The following is a 21,579-nucleotide window of genomic DNA, read 5'->3' as shown; positions in this document are numbered from 1 at the left end:
TTAACGCTTCTGAGCCTCAGTTCATGCATCAGTAAACGGGGGTAATGGTTCTTCTTCTTTTTCTTCTTTTTTTTAATGTTTATTTTTGAGAGAGTCAGAGTGAGCATGAGCTGGGAGAGGGGCAGATAGAGAAGGAGACACAGAATCCGAAGCAAGCTCCAGGCCCTGAGCTGTCAGCACAGAGCCCCAACTGTGAGATCATGACCTGAGCTGAAGTCGGATGCCCAACCGACTGAGCTACCTAGGCACCCCTGGGGATAAGTTCCTAACTCATAGAGTAGTTGTGTGTATTACATTAACTACTATTACATGCAAAGCTGTCAGCACCATGCCTATCGTAAACACTGAAAAATCTAGTTATTCTTGTGCAACTGAAAGGCTCAAAAGAAAATACGACTATTATATCAGACGTATTGGAAATAGGTGTCTTTTTTGGCCAAATAGCTGTGGTGGTCACCGATAAATGAACTATTATTAACATAAGCGATTTCCCGTTAACACTGGGAGACATCTGAGACTAAGACACAGAGTTCCTATTCTCCTGCAGCTTGCACACTAGCAGGGAAGACAGATGACAAACAGGTGGGGTGATCAGGAAGGCAGTGACTTTCGAGGGCCGAGAGGCAACCAACCAAAGGCTGGTGAAGAGGAGGCAACCACGGGAAACAGGGAGTTCGAGGCCTTGCGTCAGGGAGGAAGTCCCGAAGGCAAAAGACTGCAGATGTGGCTGGAACGAGGGCAGTGTGGTATAGTCAGATGGAAAGCGCGGGCGCGCCATGGAGGACCTGATGCAGGCCTGGGAGGGAGGTGGGCAGGAGACCACCCAGGCAAGACACAGCCCCTCAGGCGAGCCATAGCCTCCGTCTTTTTTGCAACATAGGAAAAATACTTTGCTTCAGAAGGTTGAAAAGATCAAAAGCACGGTCAGTGGCAGCGCTTTGCAAACGACTGTTTATAGTACCATTACATACACGACCATCGGAGAAAGAGGGGCAAAGCTTAGCAGGGAAGCAGCAGCGAGCCAGCCGCGCTGGCCCGCGCGTGCGCGGCGATCGGCCCGAGCCGGGGCGGCCGATGAATGCAGGCCCCGCCTCCAACCGCGCGGCCAGGGCTCGCCTGCGGGTCCCTCCCACTTCCGCGGGCACCCAACCCTGCGCCGCCTGCGTGTTGACGTCAGGCGCGTGCCCCTGTCCGGCAGTCGAGGAGACCCCGCGCAGTGCTGCCAACGCCCCGGCGGAGGAGCTGAGGTGAGTGCGGGGCCCGAGGCTCCCCGCGGGAGCGGCTCCCCCACTGTCCCGTCCCCGCCGCGCGTCCCCCGGCTTCTCCCCGTCCGCGGGGGTACCCCGCATTCTGGGATCCCAGGAACCCTGGGAGCGCGGGGCGCGGGAAAGGGGTGCTCGGCTCGCGCGGCGCCGTCCGGGCGAGCGCGGGTCCGGGTTCTCTCCGGGAGCAGAGGGTAGAGGGTGGCGGCGGGGCAGGCGGGGGAGCCCGGCCGCGAGAGGTGCGCGGTCCGGGCGCGGGGTGCTGGCCTGATGGCGCGGGCGGGGCCGGGCTGTCACCGGGCAGCGGCGGAAGGAAGGGGTCACACCCATCCCGGCCTCCCCTCCCCCCCGGTCCGGCTCCGCCGGCCCCGAGGGCGGGTGGGCGGCCGGCCGGCCGGGACCGCGTAGCAGCTCGCGGCCGCCGGTGGCTCGGGCTCTCGGGCCGGGTGTGCTCCCTGCGCCCGGGCTTGGACTTCCTGCTTCGCCGGGCGCCGCCGCGGACATTTTGCGGCGGGCGGGGGGAGGGGAGCGGAATCGCGAGCGCGGCGGGGAAGTGGCGGCCGGGGAGGGGGCGGCCCGCGGACCGCCCCGGGCTGTGCCTGCGACGCCCTTTCCTCCGCAGCCCCGCGGCCCGACTCCCCGTCCGGCGGGGCGGGCCTGGGAGCTGTTTCCCCAGGTTCCTTTATTCCGGCCTTGGGTTGAGTTCCTAGCACCATTTCCGTTTGCTTCTCCAACTCTCCCTGCTTATTCAGCTGAAGCTTCCCTTTCAGGGAGTTACCTAACCACCTCTCGAAACTGTCGTTCTGCCGCTTGCTTAATTCCTCTTATTAGGGTGAAATTTTCTTTGTTCGTTTGTTTTTTCCTCCCCTTTAAGTCTAAGAGAAATGCAGTGTGGAGGATTACGTCATCGCAATATAAGGGGTGAGAGTTTTAACTCCTACAAGTCAGGGACTCACCGAATGAAGACAGCGTTTTTGCAGCCTCGTTTGGGGCACTCAGTGGCATATCCCGCCAGCTTCCCGACGCATCATGTTCATAGATGGGGCTGTGAAATCTTTCGGCCGGCTCAAAGGCCTCTAAAAGCCGGGGAGGTTTGAAACCTCAAGATGAGCTTGTGCCAGAGAGTAAAGCGAAAGACAATACCGACAGCCACTTGTGTAGGCAGTAACTTTGAAGATCCTTTTATAGTCGAATGAAGGGATTTGTGGGAACTTTTCTCTGGTCCAAAATGACTTCCAGGCTGTTTAACTTCTCCCACCTGACTTAACTGATGCACAGTACAGACCTAAGCCGGCTCACGTGCGCTTTTTTTGTGGCCGAAAGCGAATCAGTTCATTTTACGCCTTACCTTTGCTTGCTAGACAATTTCATTTTGTAGTTAAAAACGAACTTTGGGGTTTTAGCCAAAAAACGCTGAAGTACCATGTTCAGACTTTTGGGATCGCAGTATTTGTTCCCCAGAATATTAGGTACATCCCCAACTGTACGTCTTTCATTGACTACAGAGATACAGCACAGAAAAATGTTAGCATTGTAAAGCAAATGAGATCCCATTGTGTAATGCATTGTTATAAGGGTAGTTCTTGTTGGAACAAGTACTTTCCTATTGTTTCTTGTGTGTAGAGAGAACATTGCTTGTTAAGAAACACTTAAAAGAAGTGGTAGGTTTAAATCAACTTTTTGTGGTGTGTAGGTGTCGGAGAGGATTGAATAGGTACTGAACTTGGATCTTCTGAAACACTTTGTCATGTGGTATCTTGTTTTAAAAACACCTTCTGCTGCCTTATTTCTTGAGAATTCTACATTTAAGAAGTTTAAACATACATCAATTTGCATTTTTTTTTAAATATAGGAAAATAGTTTGAATTTACAGTTAAAAAATTTTTTTTAATGTTTACTTATTTTTGAGAGAGAGAGAAAGAGAGCGTGAGCAGGGGGAGGGCAGAGAGAGAGGGAGGCACAGAATCCGAAGCAGGCTCCAGGCTCGGACCTGTCAGCACAGAGCCCGACGCGGGGCTCGAACTCACAAATCGTGAGATCACGACCTGAGCCGAAGTCGGACGCTCAACCGACTGAGCCACCCAGGTGCCCCTGATTTTACAGTTTTTAGACAGAGATGAGAGATGGATAGTTAACTGAGTATTAAAAATGAGCTGTTTTCCAGTAATTTCTTCAAGAAATTAGGTATCACGTCCTCTTGAGATGTTTTTATATACTAATCAAAACCTATAGTTGGGGCGCCTTGGTGGCTCAGTCGGTTAAGCGTCCGATTTCAGCTCAGGTTATGATCTCACCGTTTGTGGGTTTGAGCCCGTGTCCTGCTTTGCTGACAGCCCAGAGCCTGGAGCCTGCTTCGGATTCTGGGTCTCCCTCTTGCTCTCTGCCCCTCGCCCGCTTGTGCTCCGTTTCTGTCACTCAAAAATAAATAAAGATGTTTAAAAAAAAAATTAAAACAAAAAAACCTATACTCCGTTAAATCTAACTTTTTGGGTACCTAAGGCCATTGTTATAGCTAGGGTAGTCAGGGGGCTTAAACTTCAGTGAAATTCTTAAAGCCCACCAAGACCAAATCTTTATTTATTTATTTATTTTTTGGCAATTTCAAGATTTGTTTTCTTCAGATACTTTTCCGTTTAGAACTTTATGGTCTATTAGAAAAGTACTTCTAGTTATTTTTAAGATGGTTACACCAATAAAATGTTTTGATCCAAAAGCTGTCACATTTGGAAAACTTTGAAGTGCAACTTACTGTGCCTGTCTGGGAGTGGTATTTATAGGTGTTCTTGGAAGTAAAAGTCAGATTGCACTTTTATTTGTAGATACATTTTAGATGCATTTATTTAGTGTTCTTAGGGTCTTTTTGAGAGGTCTATAAGGGCTTCCTCTGTGGGGGCAGGAGGGATTACTATTTTGTTAACTTATGTCCCATAAATAGTTTTCACATATCCTCCTATATTAAAAGGCTTCACTCTAGGCTTTTATGATAATACCTTATTCAGTGCTCTCTTTCAAATCTTTTGGTGTCCCCAGTAGAATGTAAGTGACATGAGGGCAGGATTTGACCTGGCATGGTCACCCCTATATCCTTAGCACCTAGAATAGTGCCAGACATATACCAGATCTCAAGAAATGTTTGTCAAACAAGTGAATTTAAGATGTCTGAGGGTTAACATTTTCATTTTCTGCATTTTCCATAGACTTGTTTACTGTGTTTCCTGAGACTTGTGCTTGGTCAGCCATATCCGTGTTCGGGCCCATTGAAGTGATGATTACTGATCTGCTCTGGCTTGATCTTATCCATCTGTTTAGTCCAGTATCTTCTGCAGCTCTACTGTGTGGACTGTTCACCATTGCTTAGAAAGTTTTTTTCTAATGACCAGTTCTTACTTTTCTAAAAATTATTTAGACTTTAATGTTCGCTTCTTTTCTCTGTTTCTTTTGTTTGCATAGCAGCTTATTTTTGCCACTTTTTCCACTCTGCTCAACGGTATCAGATTCCTGGTCATGTTGTGCTTTGTCCCTTACCAGTTTCTACTTTTAGTTACTCATCCTTTCAGTCCAAAATATTTTTGCTAAAGCAATTTTCATCACTTGTTATTTCAGCTCTGTCGGCTGCTGGTGCTATTATAAGTCCTGGATATCAAAACCCTTCTTCACTAGTTGCCCCTGGAACATTGGTCTCAAAATGCTTGTTGTGTGAAGTGAAACCAGGTGGTTTTTGTTGTTGTTGTTGTTGACTTGTTTATTTTTTTTATTTAAAACTTTTTTTTAAAGGGTTTCTTTTTAAGTAATCTCTGTACACAGCGTCGGGGCTCGAACTCACAACCCCAAATGAAGAGTTGCACACTCCTCCGACTGAGCCAGTCAGGTGCCCCATGAAACCAGATGTTTTCTTCTAAAAAAATATTTTAGAGAAATATTCTCAGATGTTTAGCTGTTATGAAGCCCAGAACATTTTCTAATATAGGAAAAAACTGTATTAAGTCCTGGGATCCACTAATAATTGGCTGTCACCTCTGTTGCTTCCTCTGTTCTTTAACACTTGCGTTGTTTTTTTCAAAAGTAAGCCATTTTGATTTGCCATCTTAATTCTGCTGCTGTGTCTTCAGCTAGACTGCTAGTGTTATAATTAAAGGTCTAGACTCTGGAACTAGACTGCCTGGGTTCAAATCCAGGGTTATTAATTAATCCTGGGTTATTATCTATGTGCAACCTAATGTCTTGGTGACTCAGGTTTACCTTCTGTAGAATAGGTCCAGTAATAATCTCTACCTCACAGAGTTGTTACCAGAATCAAATCAGTTAATCTGTGTGAAGTACCTAAGACAATTCCGTGGCACATACTGAGTGTTCTATAGGTGTTTGTTCTTGTTATTATTACAAGGTCTCTTAGGCTCCGTGTTTGAGAAGCTGAGTTTTCCCCCAAATCAATATTTTAATAGCCCTCCCTCCCCCAGATTAATCTCATGAAACCATACAAATTATTATTATTACCATTTTTAAGTGTTTATTTTGAGAGAAAGAGAGAGAGCGAGAGGAAGTGCACCGGTGTGCACGACGAGCAGGGAAGGGGCAGAGAGAAGAACCCCAAGCAGGCTCTTGTGCTCACAGCCGATTCTGGGCTCTATCTCATGAACTGTGAGATCATGACCTGAGCCGAAATCAAGAGTTGGTTGCTCAACGGACTGAGCCACACAGGTGCCCCCAAAACCATAAAAATTATTAAATGGAGGTTGTTGACTGTTTTAAGTTTTTGTCCACTGTCTTAATCAGTGTGATGTAAACAAGGGTGTAAAGTTAAATACAGTGTGTGGACTATAGACCAGCAGCGTAAGATCAACCTGGAGCTCCATCCCAGCCCTACTGAATCAGAATCTGCATTTTAGCAAGATACCCACGTGATTTTTATGCACATTAAAGTTTGGAGCATCCTCTTTAGGACTGCTCGAGTGATATCTTAAGGGATTTCAGAAACAGTGTAGCGTGCTTTATTTCTGTTTTCCCCCTACTTAAGTATAAATTGGTTGCTTTTATTATTTTTTCGAAATCTTTTTAAGTTTATTTATTTATTTTGAGAGAGAATGAGTGGGGGAGGGGCAGTGAGAGAGGGAGGGAGAAAATCCCAAGCAGGCTCTGCACTGCCAGCACAGAACCCGATGTGGGGCTTGAGCTCATGAAACCCTTGAGAGCATGACCTGAGCTGAAACCAAGAGTCAGATGCTTAACTGACTGAACCACCCAGAGGCCCCTGGTTTCTTTTATTTATTTTTAAAGTTTATGTATTTATTTTGAGAGAGAGAAAGTGAGAACGAGTGCCAGCAAGGGCGGGGCAGAGAGAGAGGGAGAGAAAATCCCAAGCAGAGCCTGGAGCCCAACTAGGGGCTCAATCCCACAACCGTGACCTGAACTGAGATCAAGAGTTGGATGCCTAAGCGACTGAACCACCCAGGGGCTCCTGAACAGGTTTCTCTTAGGCAGTGTACCAGAATTTATTGCAAGGATCATAATCTTGAGAGTGAGTGAAAGCTGTTTGGCTTTTAAAGAAATTATAGTTTCTTGCCTGTTGTGTAGAATCACCTTGTTTCTGTGCTCACTATCAACAGTTTAAAGTTTTTAAGTGCCATTGTCCACTTGGAAATAACTAAATCTTAAATTCTAGTTTGGTTTATCAATTACACTTTTGAACTCAAGAAATGAGGTTTTATTGAAAACATTGTAATGAAGAGCATATGATCAGGATAATTCATATAATTGTTGGTTATGAAAACAGGTGAAATACAAAGTTGGCATTTAGCTGGTCAAATGTAAGAAATATTTTCTTTACTAAAATAAACCGTATCTTTAATCTCAAGGGAAAACGTTTATAACTAAAATGTGGTCTTATTTAGTTGCCATCCTGGAAAAAATTAGTGCTTTTTTTAAAGGACTAGATGGAATTTTTCTCTAATAACTTTTCTTAAACTATATGCTGTAGGAGAAATTCACCAGCAGTATCCTTGTGTAGTGTATGCTTTACTGTAGTGTTTCCTAATTCTTTTCGAATCAAGGCAGACAGAAAGAAGTATTTGTGTGCCACACTGAATTGAATGGATGAGGCTGCTCTCGACTGGCTAGATCTGTTGCAGACCCTAGGGAGCTGGGGGAGCAGTGTCAGGCATACCTGTGTCCATTCTGTTTCACGTGGCAGTGTGAAACCATCTAGTGTTGGATTTTAAGCCACAGCCGACCTTTTCAGCTAAATACGTTATCACTGTTGGCTGTTCCTTGTGGAAACTGAAGAGCTTGAGAACAGACCAAATGAAGAGCAGACGAAACCAGGGGGAGAGATGGAGGTAGAATGCAAGAATGCTGTGTTAATTTGCGTTAAGGAGTAGAAGAAGATAGGCTGTGGAAGAAAGCATAAGCAAGATCTCGGCTACAATCCATTTGTTTTGTTGATAGGCAGTTTAAGGATATTTGCAATTTTGGGGCGCCGCGGTGGCTCAGTCCGTTGGGCGTCTGACTTCGGCTCAGGTCTTGGTCTTACGGTTCATGGGTTCGAGCCCCGCGTTGGGCTCTTTGCTGACGGCTCAGAGCCTGGAGCCCGCGTTGGATTCTGTGTCTCCCTCTCTCTCTGCCCCACCGCTGCTTGCTCTCGTCTCTCAAAACTGAATAAACGTTAAAAAAATAAAAAAAAAAAGTATATTTGTAATTTTGGCTTTCTTTTAAAATTTGTTTAAAAGCAGATGAGGAATGGGAAGTAGTTCAGTAAAGTTTCTTAATAAGCAATTGTTGTTACTCGTGATTTCAGGAATTTTCATTATACAGCTTCACTGTAGCAGCTGGTATTTATTTCACTAGCTCTGTTATTTGAAAGCTTGATTTTAGAATTTTCTGAAGTGGAATTAAACCATTTATATATCACTAATTAATTTCCCAGAAAGCCATATTTTTATTGTGGAGTTTAAGATTAACATGTTTTAAATAAACTGTTAGATTTTAGGATGTAAATTTTCGTTTATCAGATAACTAGGAAAAAGTGAATTCCTGTGACTATTAGAGTCTGGGGTTTAAATCAATATCTAATACTCTTATTCGTTTCAGAAAGTGTCCAGACAGTATAAATAGTACAAAATGAAATACATTTGTACAAAATAGTACAAAATGAAAGCTATGGAAATGTTTGAATTATTTTAGGTCATAGTATTTATTTGCTGTGCTCACCACAGGCCCAAAGGGAATGTTAGATCATTCTGAGCGTTTGTGTTGTTTTCTAGTGTGCTTCAGAATACCTGAGAGATGTCTCCAGTGGGGGTGGCGTCAAGTTGGAAACCCTAGTTATTATATCCCCATCTTGGAAATTCATAATGTATATAAGTTTATTAAAGGTTCAGAGAAGTTAGTTGGGAGTCTGTTTAATTCAGTGTTTCTTGAACATGTTTGATGGAGCCTTTTTATTCCCCTCCTCCTCCCATGGAACATCCTTTAAAGTTTTGAGAAAATGAACTGGGAGATGTGGTGTCCGGTGGCTTATTGTTCTCTATTAGATTCAAGGACTGTTGGTGTGGCCAAACAGTGCTTGCTATGGATAGAAAAATGAGAACACATTTCTTAAGTTCCTGGGGCAGGTGAACGGTGACGACTTCAACAGAGGCCAGGGGTGATGTTCTTGCCCCACTCAGGATGTATTAAGCCCCACTCAAGAGGTGCTGCTTAGAAATTGCGGATGGGATTGAACTGAGCATGTTATATATACAGCACAGCTTTGGGGACTCTGTGGACAAGTAATTCCATCTCAACTTAATGTTGGGACAAGGTTTTGGAACGGAGACACAGACCAATATTAGGGACCAGGGAAGTGATTGTCCAATGGCTACAAGGGAAACTTCTGAAACAGGGTCACTTCCTCCTAGTTTGAGTATTGTATTGTTTTCCAGTATTCTGAAAAACTTGCAGTAATTTCAAAGCCAGCATTTTAATGTTCTGAAAGTCCCAGAATTCATTAACTGTTTTATTTGTGATCCAAAGAATTTTTTTAATTTTTAAATACTAAAAAAAAAATTTTTTTTTAACGTTTATTTATTATTGAGAGACAGAGAGAGACAGAGATGAGCAGGGGAGGGGCAGAGAGAGAGAGGAAGACACAGAATCCGAAGCAGGCTCCAGGCTCTGAGCTGTCAGCACAGAGCCTGATGCGGGGCTCAAACTCACGAACGGTGAGATCATGACCCGAGCTGAAATCAGATGCTTAACCGACTGACCCATCCAGGCGCTCCAGTGATCCAAAGAATTTCTATGAAGTTTTTAAAAAATAATTTTTCACATATATGAGAAGTTAAGATTTTAGGAGCTTGTACAGTAATCTGTACATTCTTTGTATTTTACCATTTGACATTTCTTTTGCTTTCCCATCCTTGTCACATATACTGCCGATCTCTGCCCCCAAGAAACCCTCCCACCTCAGATCCTATCATTCATTCATTCATTCATTTATTTATATAAAGTTTATTTATTTTGGGGCGCCTGGGTGGCGCAGTCGGTTGAGCGTCCGACTTCAGCCAGGTCACGATCTCGCGGTCCGTGAGTTCGAGCCCCGCGTCGGGCTCTGGGCTGACGGCTCGGAGCCTGGAGCCTGTTTCCGATTCTGTGTCTCCCTCTCTCTCTGCCCCTCCCCCGTTCATGCTCTGTCTCTCTCTGTCCCAAAAATAAATAAACGTTGAAAAAAAAATTTTATAGTTTATTTATTTTGAGAGAGAGAGACAGCATGAGTGGGGGAGGAGTAGAAAGGGTGTGTGTGTATGTGTGTGTGTGTGTCTGAGAGAGAGAGAGAGAGAGAGAGAGAGAGAGAGAGAGAGAATATCTCAAGCAGGCTCTGCACTGTTGGCACAGAGCCTGATGTGGGGCTTGAACCCACAAAATTGTGAGCTCATGACGTGAGCTGAAATCAAGAGTCTGACGCTCAACTGACTGAGCCACCCACGTGCCCCTATAGAGGTAGCTTTTAAATGTTTATTTTTAAGAGAGAGTGCATGCCAGTGGGATAGGGGTAGAGAGAGAGAGGGAGAGAGAATCCCAAGCAGGTTCCTAGCTGTCAGCACAGAGCCTGATGCAGGGCTTAGTCTCGGGAGCCATGAGATCATGATCTGAGCTGAAACTAAGAGCTGGACGCTTAACTGACTGAGCCACCCAGGCATCCCCATAGAAGCAACTTTTAAAATAGAACCAGTCAATGGAATTTTATGTTATTTTCTTATTATTTTTTAATGTTTATTTTTGAGAGAGAGAGAGAGGGAGGGAGGGAGGGAGGGAGGGGCAGAGAGAGAGGGAGACACAGAATCCGAAGCAGGCTCCAGGCTCTGAGCTGTCAGCACAAAGCCTGACATGGGCTTGAACTCAGGAACCTCGAGATCATGACCTGAGCTGAAGTTGGAGATTTAACCAACTGAGCCACCCAGGTGCTCCTAGAACTAATCACTGATAAAGATTACTGAAGACCTAAATTCTAGAGATAATTTTTTTGGGATTTGGTGATTCATTCAGTTTTGTGATTCCTTAAGTTCATTATACACTACTTCAGTTAATTCAAATTTAAGTGGATTGTTCCAAAACTAGAGACATATTTTCATTTTTTAAAACTACTGAGTGTAAGATGTGCATTAACTATTTCACTGTGGTATACTTGCAAACACAAAGTGATAATGTATAATTCTTAGAGATGCTGCTTTTTTAGTTTTTTTCTGCCAGTTTATTTAAAAAAAAATTTTTTTAACGTTTTATTTATTTTTGAGACAGAGAGAAACAGAGCATGAACGGGGGAGGGTCAGAGAGAGGGAGACACAGAATCTGAAACAGGCTCCAGGCTCTGAGCTGTCAGCACAGAGCCTGACGCGGGGCTCGAACTTACGGACTGCAAGATCATGACCCAAGCCGAAGTTGGCCACTTAACCGACTGAGCCACCCAGGCGCCCCATTTTTTTTTTTAATTTTTTTTTTTTAAATTTTCCTGCCAGTTTAAAAGTTGGTAGAGGGGTGTCTGGGTGTCTCAGTTGGTTAAGTGTCTAGCTCTTGATCTTAGCTCAGGTCTTGATCTCAGGGTTGTGAGTTTCAAGCCCTGCAGTGGGCTCTGTGCTCGTGTGGAGCCAACTTAAAAAAAAAGTTGGTAGAATTGGGCATTCCCAGAACAGAAGACAGAGTATTGCCTAGAAGTAATACTGGGTGGCTTCAAACACTCAGTATTAACTTCTTCAGCTAGTTCAAGTTGTGGACTTGACTTATGCTTTAGGAATATGATTTTCCCCTCTCAGAAGGGTAGCAATTAAATTGATTTTTGTTCTTTATCCAGATAGTAACAGAAGAAGGTTTAGGAGCCTAGAGGATCCATTAAAGGGGATATTCTGAATGCAAAGAACACTTTTTTTGACTTGCTGCATCTCTCACCCATACTATTTTATTAATTTATGAATTCAGCAACCCTTTTAGTGCCTGCTCTGTGTCAGTAACAGTTCAAGGGGCTGGGGATATAGCAGTGAGTAAAATAGGCCCCAACAAATCTCTGCTCTCATGGTTTACATAATAGTGTGCGAGTTGGAGATTAGTGTTTGGAGAAAAATGAAGCAGGGGAGGAAGATTAGGGGAGGGCAGAGGGGTGGGGTACAGTGGAGTGGTTCAGGGTTGGGTTGAACTCGGGTTGCAATTAAAAAATTTTTTTTTTACATTTATTTATTTTTGAGAGACAGAGACAGAGCACAAGTGGGGGATGGGCAGAGAGAGAAGGAGACACAGCATCTGAAGCAGGCTCCAGGCTCCGAGCTGTCAGCACAGAGCCTGACGCGCAGCTCGAACTCACAAACCATGAGATCATGACCTGAGCTGAAGTTGGTTGCTCAACCGACTGAGCCAAGGGGGTTGCAGTTTAAAATAAGATTGAGGAGTTCTCACTCCAGAATGACATTTGAGCAAAGACCTGTAGGGATGTAACTGAATGAGCCATCCAGGCAAGAGCATTCTAGATAGAGGGGACAACTGTAATCACTTTTAATCGCAACAAGTACTGTTATGCTAAAGTTTATATGAAATCTTTAGTTAAACAAGTGTATTTTGTAATGCATTTGGAGGAGCATTTTAGTAGCTTAGTTTCCCAAAATATTGTGTATGTGTGTAATTAACCATAGAAACAATTGATGGTCAAGGAAGAAGTTTGAGCTTTGATGGTGTTGCTTTCAAAGTGTGCTTGAAAAGGCAGATTTGTTGCTAACATATCTTGGTTATTTTTCAGAGTGTTTGCAGCTCTATCTTTGTTGTCATTTCTCTTGATCTTTTACTGATAAAACTACAGTGTTCATCTGCAGTATAACCAGACTGAAACATGTGCAGTCACGCCAGCTATGCTACATCAACGTGGACTTTGGTGCAGATGTTACAGCATCTTATTATTCTTTGTCAAACTATGCCTTGAAGTAGATGGTTGAATGCTTTTGTAGTTCACCCCGTTAACAATAAATTCTCCATCAAAATTGGATTCAGAGTCTTGCTAATCTTGTTCTCTGGGCGCCTGGGTAGTTCATTTGGTTAAGCATCTGACTCTTGATTTCGGCTCAGGTCATGATCTCGCCTTTCGTGAGATCGAGCCTTGTGTCGGGCTCCATATTGACAGCTCAGAGCCTGCTTGGGATTCATTCTCTCTCTCTCTCTCTCTCTCTCTCTCTCTCTCTCTCTCTCTCTCTCTCTGCCTCTGTCTCTCCCCGCCCCTCCTGTGCTTACCTGTTCTCTTTCAAAAATAAATAAAATACAGCTTGTGGTTTATAAGGCAGATTTATGAGAATTTAAATGAACGTACCTCTCTGCCTCATCAGATGTAACACAGGAAATTGGCATCTCGCTTGGTATTTTTTTTATATCATTTTATTTATTTATTATGTATTTATTTTTATTTTTAAGATTATTTATTTTGAGAGAGAGAAGGAGTAGGGGAGGGGCAGAGAGAGAGGGGGCAGAGGATCCCAAGCAGGCTCCACGCTGACAGCAGAGAGCCCGATTTGGGGCTTGAATTCATGAACTGTTGAGATCATTACCTGAGCCGAACAAAGTTGGACACTTAACCAACTGAGCCACCCAAGTGCCCCTATTTTATTTATTTTTAAAGTTTATTTATTTTGAGAGAGAGTATGTGCTCACCAGTGGTGGGAGGGTGGGTGCAGAGAGAGAGGGGGAAAGACAGTGCTAAGCAGGCTCTGTGCTGTCAGTATGGAGTCCGATAATGGGGCTTGAACTCATGGAACTGTGAGATCATGACCTGAGACGAAAATTAAGAGTTAGACGCTTAACTGACTGAACGACCCAGGCGCCCCTTGGTATTTTTGAAAAGAAAGATTCTCAGTTTGTCATTCATTTACAGTGTATGTTGTTGCCTTGGTAATGTAGTGACTTATTTTTTGCTGAAAATGTATGCTTGTATGTGGGCTTTCTGATACAGGCTGGCACATGATTTCATCCTTGAGGGATTTAGGACCAAATTACTGTGTACTGATTCTGAAAAGGCTATTCTTTTGCATATTTTCTTAGAGCTTTAAGAACATATAGCCTGACCTTAAGATTTCTTCTAATTTCTCCATTCGTGGTACAAACCAGTCCTCTAATTTCCCAAACTGAAGAACTTCATCATAATTTACCATCTTCTTAAACCCATCCTCCACCCCCAAACCCATCAACTATTTCTTATTCATTTCCATTCTACTACCCTGGTGCACATCCTTCATTTAAGTCTTGCATTACTAAAGTAGTTTCTTAGCTGAGTTGGTTTACTTTATCTGGTTACCTTTGGCAATTCGCCTTGCAATATAGGTACAAGATTAATAGCACACAACAAGCCTGTTCTTCGTGAGTAAGAAATGGTAGCCTCCCGTTTCCCACCCAGGTTAAATGAAAACGCCTGCTTAGCTTTCAGAATTTGTATGACTTGGACTTATCCAGTTTTTTTGTTTGTTTCTTCCACTTTGCAGGTTGACACTACTTCTCTTTCTGTTGATGATTCTGTTTAACTAGAGATTTGTTCTCCCGTTGTTTTAGATCACTGTGCCATATTTACTACTTTTTAAAAAATATATGGCACTTGCAGTTTGTAGTGTAATTTTGTAGCAGCCAGACGATTGCCATTGTGTTTCCCCTGTTCTGCTTATAACCAGTAAAATATATAATGTGATATATGATGTATGTAAAGCTATTTAGCGTAATGTTTGGCACAGAGTAGGCATTCAGTAAATTACTGAAATGTTTTGAAGGCATTTAAAGGCAGGGTTTCTTTTTTACCCAGTGTAGTGCTATAACAGGCACTTAAATATATTGCTGACTTTTATAATTAACAGTCGTTTCTTAGAAGAACAGAAGGCTATTGTAACATGCTCTGGGTCCCTACTTGAGTCCTTATGCAGGGAAGATTGGATAAGATCTGTTACGTGCTTGGTGCTTGGGTCCTGTTCTTGAACTGACCCCCCACACATATGCCAACACAGTTACTATTTAACTCTTTTTGCATTTTTTGTTTTTGTTTTACCCACACTAGAGCACAATGTTTTAACAGTTAGTGGTAATATATGTTTTTAATGGTATTGTGTTACTATGTCGGTACTTTTCACAACTATTTTTTTATTTTTAATTTTTTTTTTCAACGTTTTTTATTTATTTTGGGACAGAGAGAGACAGAGCATGAACGGGGGAGGGGCAGAGAGAGAGGGAGACACAGAATCGGAAACAGGCTCCAGGCTCCGAGCCATCAGCCCAGAGCCCGACGCGGGGCTCGAACTCCCGGACCGCGAGATCGTGACCTGGCTGAAGTCGGACGCTTAACCGACTGCGCCACCCAGGCGCCCCTCACAACTATTTTTAATATGTATAGCATTTCATCCTGTGCTGTATTGGTACTTAACATTTTTCTCTTGCATTAGCTATTTTAATGTTCTGGCATTCCATTGTTTCTTGTTAAAGTAGTTTCTTCATTTTGGATAGATTATCTGAAGTGGAACTATATTTATTTTAAAAGTTTATTTTGAGAGAGACAGCCCGAGTAGGGGAGGGGCACAGAGCGAGGGAGAGAGAGAACACCAAGCAGGTTCCATGCTGCCAGCACAGAGCCCAACATGGGGCTCGAACCCACGAAACCTTAAGATCATGACCTGAGCTGAAACCAAGAGTCAAACGCTTAACTGATTGAGCCACCTTGGTGTCCCGGAACTGGAATTATTTTTCTTAAATGGGGACACAAATGTTTTAATTGTTGAAGTACGTTGGCAAATTGAGTGCTTGGCATTGTAGTACTAAGGGCATGAAGTGGAATTATTGAGACACATGATGTGTATGGCTCTTAAAATACGTGTGTAGGGCATTTAAAAAAACTGCCTACGCTCATGAAATAGATGGAGGATTTGGGTGGGTTTGGTTTATCAGGGCTCACTGCTTAGACCAGGTTTGCTGATGGTGTTTTTCTTTTCCTTTTTTCGAATGGTGTTTTTCTTAATTACTGAGTATGTCTTGGAGATCTTTTGATTTTTAGTAGCTGGTTTTGTTTTTAAAACCAAAGAAATAATACGTGCACCTGAAAACTTCAGTATAAAAGAGAACAGGAGGAAAAATGAGTCTGCCTCTTCCAGCTACCCTTGTCCCTTTCCCAGAAGCCACCACTGTTACCTAGCATATGTATCATTATAGTCTCTGCACCTGCATGTGCCTTTGCAGATAGTCTTATGTGTCTTTGCACCTGTAAGTATATATGTATCTCCTCTCCATTAAAAAAACTCAGACATGATGGGGCGCCTGGGTGGCGCAGTCAGTTAAGCGTCCGACTTCAGCCAGGTCACGATCTCGCGGTCCGTGAGTTCGAGCCCCGCGTCGGGCTCTGGGCTGGTGGCTCAGAGCCTGGAGCCTGTTTCCGATTCTGTGTCTCCCTCTCTCTCTGCCCCTTCCCCGTTCATGCTCTGTCTCTCTCTGTCCCAAAAATAAATAAACGTTGAAAAAAAAAAAAAACAAAAAAAATCTCAAGACATGAGTTGGCACCTTATACGCATTGTTCTGTACTTTGTGTTTTAATTTTTTTTAAACGTTGATTTATTTTTGAGACAGAGACAGAGCATGAATGGCGGAGGGTCAGAGAGAGAGGGAGACACAGAATCTGAAATAGGCTCCAGGCTCTGAGCAGTCAGCACAGAGCCTGACGCGGGGCTCGAACTCACGGACCGTGAGATCATGACCTGAGCTGAAGTCGGACGCTTAACCGACTGAGCCACCCAGGCGCCCTGTACTTTGTGTTTTAGAAACTTAATACGTTTTGGAGGTTTTCCATGTTCCCCTGTATTAGTTTGCCAGGGCTGCCATAACAAAGACTAGAATAGGTGATTTAAGTAGTAGAATTTATCTCCTGACAGTTCTGGAGACTAGAAGCCTCAGATCAAGGTGTTGGCAGAGCTAGTTTCTTCTGAGGGCTTCTTTCTTGGTTTATAGGTGGCTGATTTTTACTGTCGTCACTTGGCCTTCCCTCTTTGTGTACTTATCTCCTTATAAAGACACCAGTCATGTTGGATTAGGGTCCACCAATATGATTTCATTTTACCTTCATTCTATAAAGGCCCTATTCCAAGTACAGTCATATTTTGATGTACTGGGGATTGCGACTTAAACATACAAAGTTTTGGAGGGGGGGGGAGCACAGTTTAGTCCATAACAGGCACTATAGTTCATTCTTTTTAATAGTTGCATAATATTCCTTTGTGTTATCACTTAACAGCCCCCTGTTAGTTCACGTGTAGATAGTTTCCTGTCTTTGCTCCTGTAAGCAAGTCTCTGGTAAATATCCTTTGCTTACCTCTTGGCATATTTGGAGAAATGGAGTTACTGGGCCAAAGAATGTACATGTTAAATTATGATATGTGCTGGCGTATATATGGAAGCCTTGTTTCTTATTGTTTTGTTGTTCTGAAAGCAAAAATTTGCCTTGTGTATTATGTCCTAATCTAAAACCAGATTAAAACAAAAATTTTTTAATGTTTGTTTATTTTTGAGAGAGAGAGAGTGCGCACAAGCGCACGTCCACTGGTGTGCATGAGTGGAGGAGGGGCAGAGGGCCAGACACACAATCCCAAGTTGGCTCCAGGCTCCAAGCTGTCAGCAGAGAGCCCAATGTGGGACTTGAACCCATGAACCACGAGATCATGACCAGGCGCCTCATAAAACCAGATTTTGTTTTGAAGAGAACATGATTGGCTTTCACGTAGCACTTTGATGGAGTTATAAACACAGCCTCCTATACAAGATTGTCTAGATAATCAGATTCTAAATTAATCGATTATCTGGGTTACTTTACAGCCATTAAAAAGAGCTCATATTTGAGTGTTAAGTGCTGAACAGAGGAGTAACTCCGTTAATTCTTACAACCTACGTCAATACTATTTCTGTGTTCTTGATGGAGAGACAAAGTCTAAAAGAGGCTGACTAGCTCACCCAAAGTTGCACAAGAATGGGGATATCAGTATAGGACTGCTTGACTAGAACGCTTCTGTGCTTGACTTCTGTGCTTATGTTGTCTTCCTTGGGCATATTAGAGACCCGATAAATAATTGTATACTTCAGTTATGTTAATTTATCTCTTCTTAAAATAGAGGTGGATTATAACTCTTTCTGTAATATTCTGAATCCTCTGACTACAAATAGGACATTTAGCTTAAACTGTTCTTTGAGATCAGAGTGTGGGGATTTTAGAAAGGATTAACTTTAGCAAATAAGTCTGTCAGGTAGAAGTGAAGATTTTTCTGAATTTATTATAGTGTTTAGATGCTTTCATTTTAACGGTAGTAGTTCTGATCTTTATCTTAGGGCCATTTTGGTTTTTGGAAGTTTTAATTGGGGATGAGAATGCCATATTAGGTGTTTATTCTGTGTCAGGCGATAGGTTAGTTGCTTTTTAGATGTCATTTCTCTTTCTAGCAATTTTGTAAGTTAGATGTTATTGTGTAGATGAGAAACTTAAGGTGTAGAAGTGAAGTAACTTGCTGGGGTCACACACATTGAAGTGGAGCTAAGATTTGAACCCATATTTGTTTGTCTTTAAAAATCCCATGCCTTTTTCATATTATTAACTTTAGTTAGCAAGGCTTTTAAAAAGTTTTTTTTTTTAATTTTATTTTTTTCTTGCCCTTCATATATGCTTGATACTGCATTAGGCACCTTGGGAAGGAGGTAAAGAAGTATAAGCCTAGTTTTTCAGAGAGCTTAAGATCTATTAGAATAAGCACGCGTGAAAAAAGCCAGCATGATCAAGTACTCAGTTGTGTGATTTATTTGTTCAGTGAGGGCCTGGTGTGTGCTCACTGTTGAATTGTTTTCTGGCAATGCAGCAAGCAGAGTCCCTGCCTTTAGAGAGATTTCCTTATTTTTTAGATCTCCTTTACTGCATTAAAACAAACAAGATAATTATAGCTTATGACCATACTATAAAGGAAATAAACAGGGTAACTTGAGAGAAGTAAGGAGGTTGGAAGCTGGGTATTACTATGGATATAGTGTGCTCAGGGGAGGGTTTTCTGAGCAGAGGATTATTTGAGCTGAGATCTGAAGAAGTCAGCAGCTTTAAGAGCAGGAGGGGCAGTACTAGCAAGTATAGAGACCTGCGGGAAGGACAAGGCATCTTGGAGGAATAGAAAGAAGGAGCCTGTGTCATTAGAGCAGAGAACTAAGAACTAAGAAGGGCTTTGCCATGGAGGTTCAGAGAGTGGGGGCAGTTTTTGATAGTTTGAATAGTTAGGGAAGGTGTCTCAGATACGGTAGGAATCCGGGGGTGGAAAGTTAGGATAGAAATAGGATGAGTTGTAAGGCCAGACATCTATCTAGCTTTTGGTGGAAAGGTGATATGAATAAAGGCTTAGGCTTTGAAATAAGTACCGAACCTTATTGGATACTTAGTTTATTTTTATTTTATTTTATTTTGTTTATTTTTATTTTTTAGACAGAGGGAGAGCAAGCCAGGTGGGGGAGAGCAGAGGGAGAGAGAGAGAATCCCAGGCAGGCTCCACATTCAGCGCAGAGCTGGACGCGGGGCTCAATCTCACGATTCTGGGATCATGACCTGAGTCGAAATCAGGAGTCAGACGCTCAACCAACTGAGCCACCCACGGGCCCTCGCGTCTCCCCCTCCCATATTGGATACTTTAAATAGTAACAGGAATTGGCAATTAGGGCAGAATAAGATGCATAGAAGCTAGTTGAACAATTTTGGTCCTGTTTTTCCCCAGGTTGTCTAGACCTCAGAGCTGTAGCAGATTCAGATTTGAGACTTGGGGATAAGCAAAATGCCCTTATCTTTAGTTATCAGTCCTCCCTCCCCCTCTCTCTTTCTTGTTCTTTTCTTTGCTTTTCTTTTTTCTTTCTTGTTTTTATTTTTAAGTAATCTCTATACCCAGTGTGGGGCTCAAACTCACAACCTTGAGATCAAGAGTGTCGTGTTCTGCATACTAAGCCAGCTAGGTGTCCTTAGTTATCTCTTTTGCATGAAACTGAGGGGAACTTTGAACGTGTTTAATATCTCCTTGTCTTTTCTTCATTAAGAGAAAAGAATTAATATTTCCCTCAATTAAGACATTAGAATGGGAAAATTGCATATGAGGGTGTCAGTAATGTTACAAAAGGAAGGGTGTGTGTGTTTTGGGGGGGGTGTATGTGTTACTTATTTGTTTATTGTGTGGATACTTCACTTAGGATTTTGCCCCAAGAGGACATGAACTTTGTTCCAGGCACAGGGGGGATATGGCTCTGTATAGGACAATGCTGGCACATATTAGGTGCTTAATAAAGGTTTATTGAATGAATGAATAAATTTACAAGTCTTGAACCTTAATTTCTAAGTTAAAAAAAATTATTTATTCTTGAGAGAGAGAGACAGTGCAAGCAGGGGAAGGGCGCAGAGAGAGAGAGAGAGAGAGAGAGAGAGAGACACAGAATCCAAAGCAGGCTCCAGGCTCTGAGCTGTCTGGCACAGAGCCTGATGTGGGGCTTGAACTCACAAACCGCGAGATCATGACCTGAGCTGAGGTCGGATGCTTAACCGACTGAGCCATCCAGGCGCCCCTTGAACCTTACTTTCTGAGTGGAGAAGTCACTTCTTATGTGGAAAAGTAGATCAAGACTTATCAACTAAGCAAAGTAAGTCAGAGAAAGACAGATACCATATGATTTCACTCATATGTGGAATTTAAAAAACAAAACAGATGAACATATGGGAGGGATGAACAAGAGAGAGGGAAACAAACTGTAAGAGACCCTTAACGATGGAGGACAAACTGAGAGTTGATGGAGGGACCGTGGGTGGGGGATGGGCTAGATGGGTGATGGAGATTAAGGAGGACACTTGTGATGAGTACTGGGTGTTGTGCATTGTTTGTTAATTAACTAGAATTTAAATAAAAATTTGAAGAAGAAATATAAAATCACCTTTCTGGTAAGTTTGGGGACACCTGAGTGTGGCTCAGCTAAGTGTCCAGTTTCGGCTCAGGTCATGATCTCACGATTTGTAAGTTTGAGCCCCGCATCTGGCTCTCTGCTGTCAGTGCAGAGCCTGTTTCGGATCCTCTGTCCCTCTCTCTCTCTGCCCCTCCCTTGCTCGTTCTCTCTCTCTGTCTCTCTCTCAGAAATAAACATTAAAAAAAAAAGTTTGTGTTATTGCACCTGACTTTAAGATCCAAAAATTATTTTTTTGCCAAGTTGTGCCTTTCCTCTTGGAGTCAAGTTGAACACAATACTACTGGTGCCTGTTTACACTGTGAAGTGGATGCTGTTCCAGAGAACACACCAGAGACTTTCTCACTGTGGAGCAGATAATGCCCTGTGAACAGAAGATCTCTGGAGAAAGCCCTGTAGTTTTACCTGCTGATGCTGTCTGTCTTGCTGGAGAAGAAATTTTGGATGTCCCCCGCACCCCCCGCCAAATTTACAAGTTTTGAATATTTCGAGGGAAAATCTTATTGTAATTTCTATTCTCTTCTAATTGAGAGAATACTCTTGGGGTGCCTGGATGGCTCACTGGGTTGAGTGGCTGACTCTTGATTTCGGTTCAGGTCATGATCTTGGGGCTGTGGGATCGAGCCCTGAGTCACACTGAGTGTGGAACCTGTTTAAGATTCGCTCTCTCCCGGTGCCTGGGTGGCTCAGTCGGTTAAGTGCCCGGCTCTTCGTTTCGGTTCAGGTCATGATCTCATGGTTTATGAGTTCGAGCCCTGCATTGGGCTCCGTGCTGACAGCATGGAGCCTGCTTGGGATTCTCTCTCTCCCTCTCTCTTTCTCTGCCCCTCCCCCACTCATTCTG

At 43.1% G+C, this 21,579-nt stretch overlaps 1 protein-coding gene across 1 annotated transcript in view; it reads left to right on the top strand.

Moving 5' to 3' along the window:
- Positions 1-1,139: 1,139 nt before the first annotated feature.
- CDC42 (cell division cycle 42) overlaps positions 1,140-21,579 on the top strand; it is a 51,242-nt gene continuing 30,802 nt past the window's right edge. The window contains exon 1 of the mRNA XM_047870065.1: positions 1,140-1,247. The gene's annotated coding sequence lies outside the window, so the exon portion shown is untranslated. The remainder of the gene's footprint in view (positions 1,248-21,579) is intronic.

This window comes from Prionailurus viverrinus, chromosome C1 (genome assembly GCF_022837055.1).
Source record: "Prionailurus viverrinus isolate Anna chromosome C1, UM_Priviv_1.0, whole genome shotgun sequence".
Lineage (NCBI taxonomy): Eukaryota > Metazoa > Chordata > Mammalia > Carnivora > Felidae > Prionailurus > Prionailurus viverrinus.
This window is presented reverse-complemented; position numbering and strand designations above follow the sequence as displayed.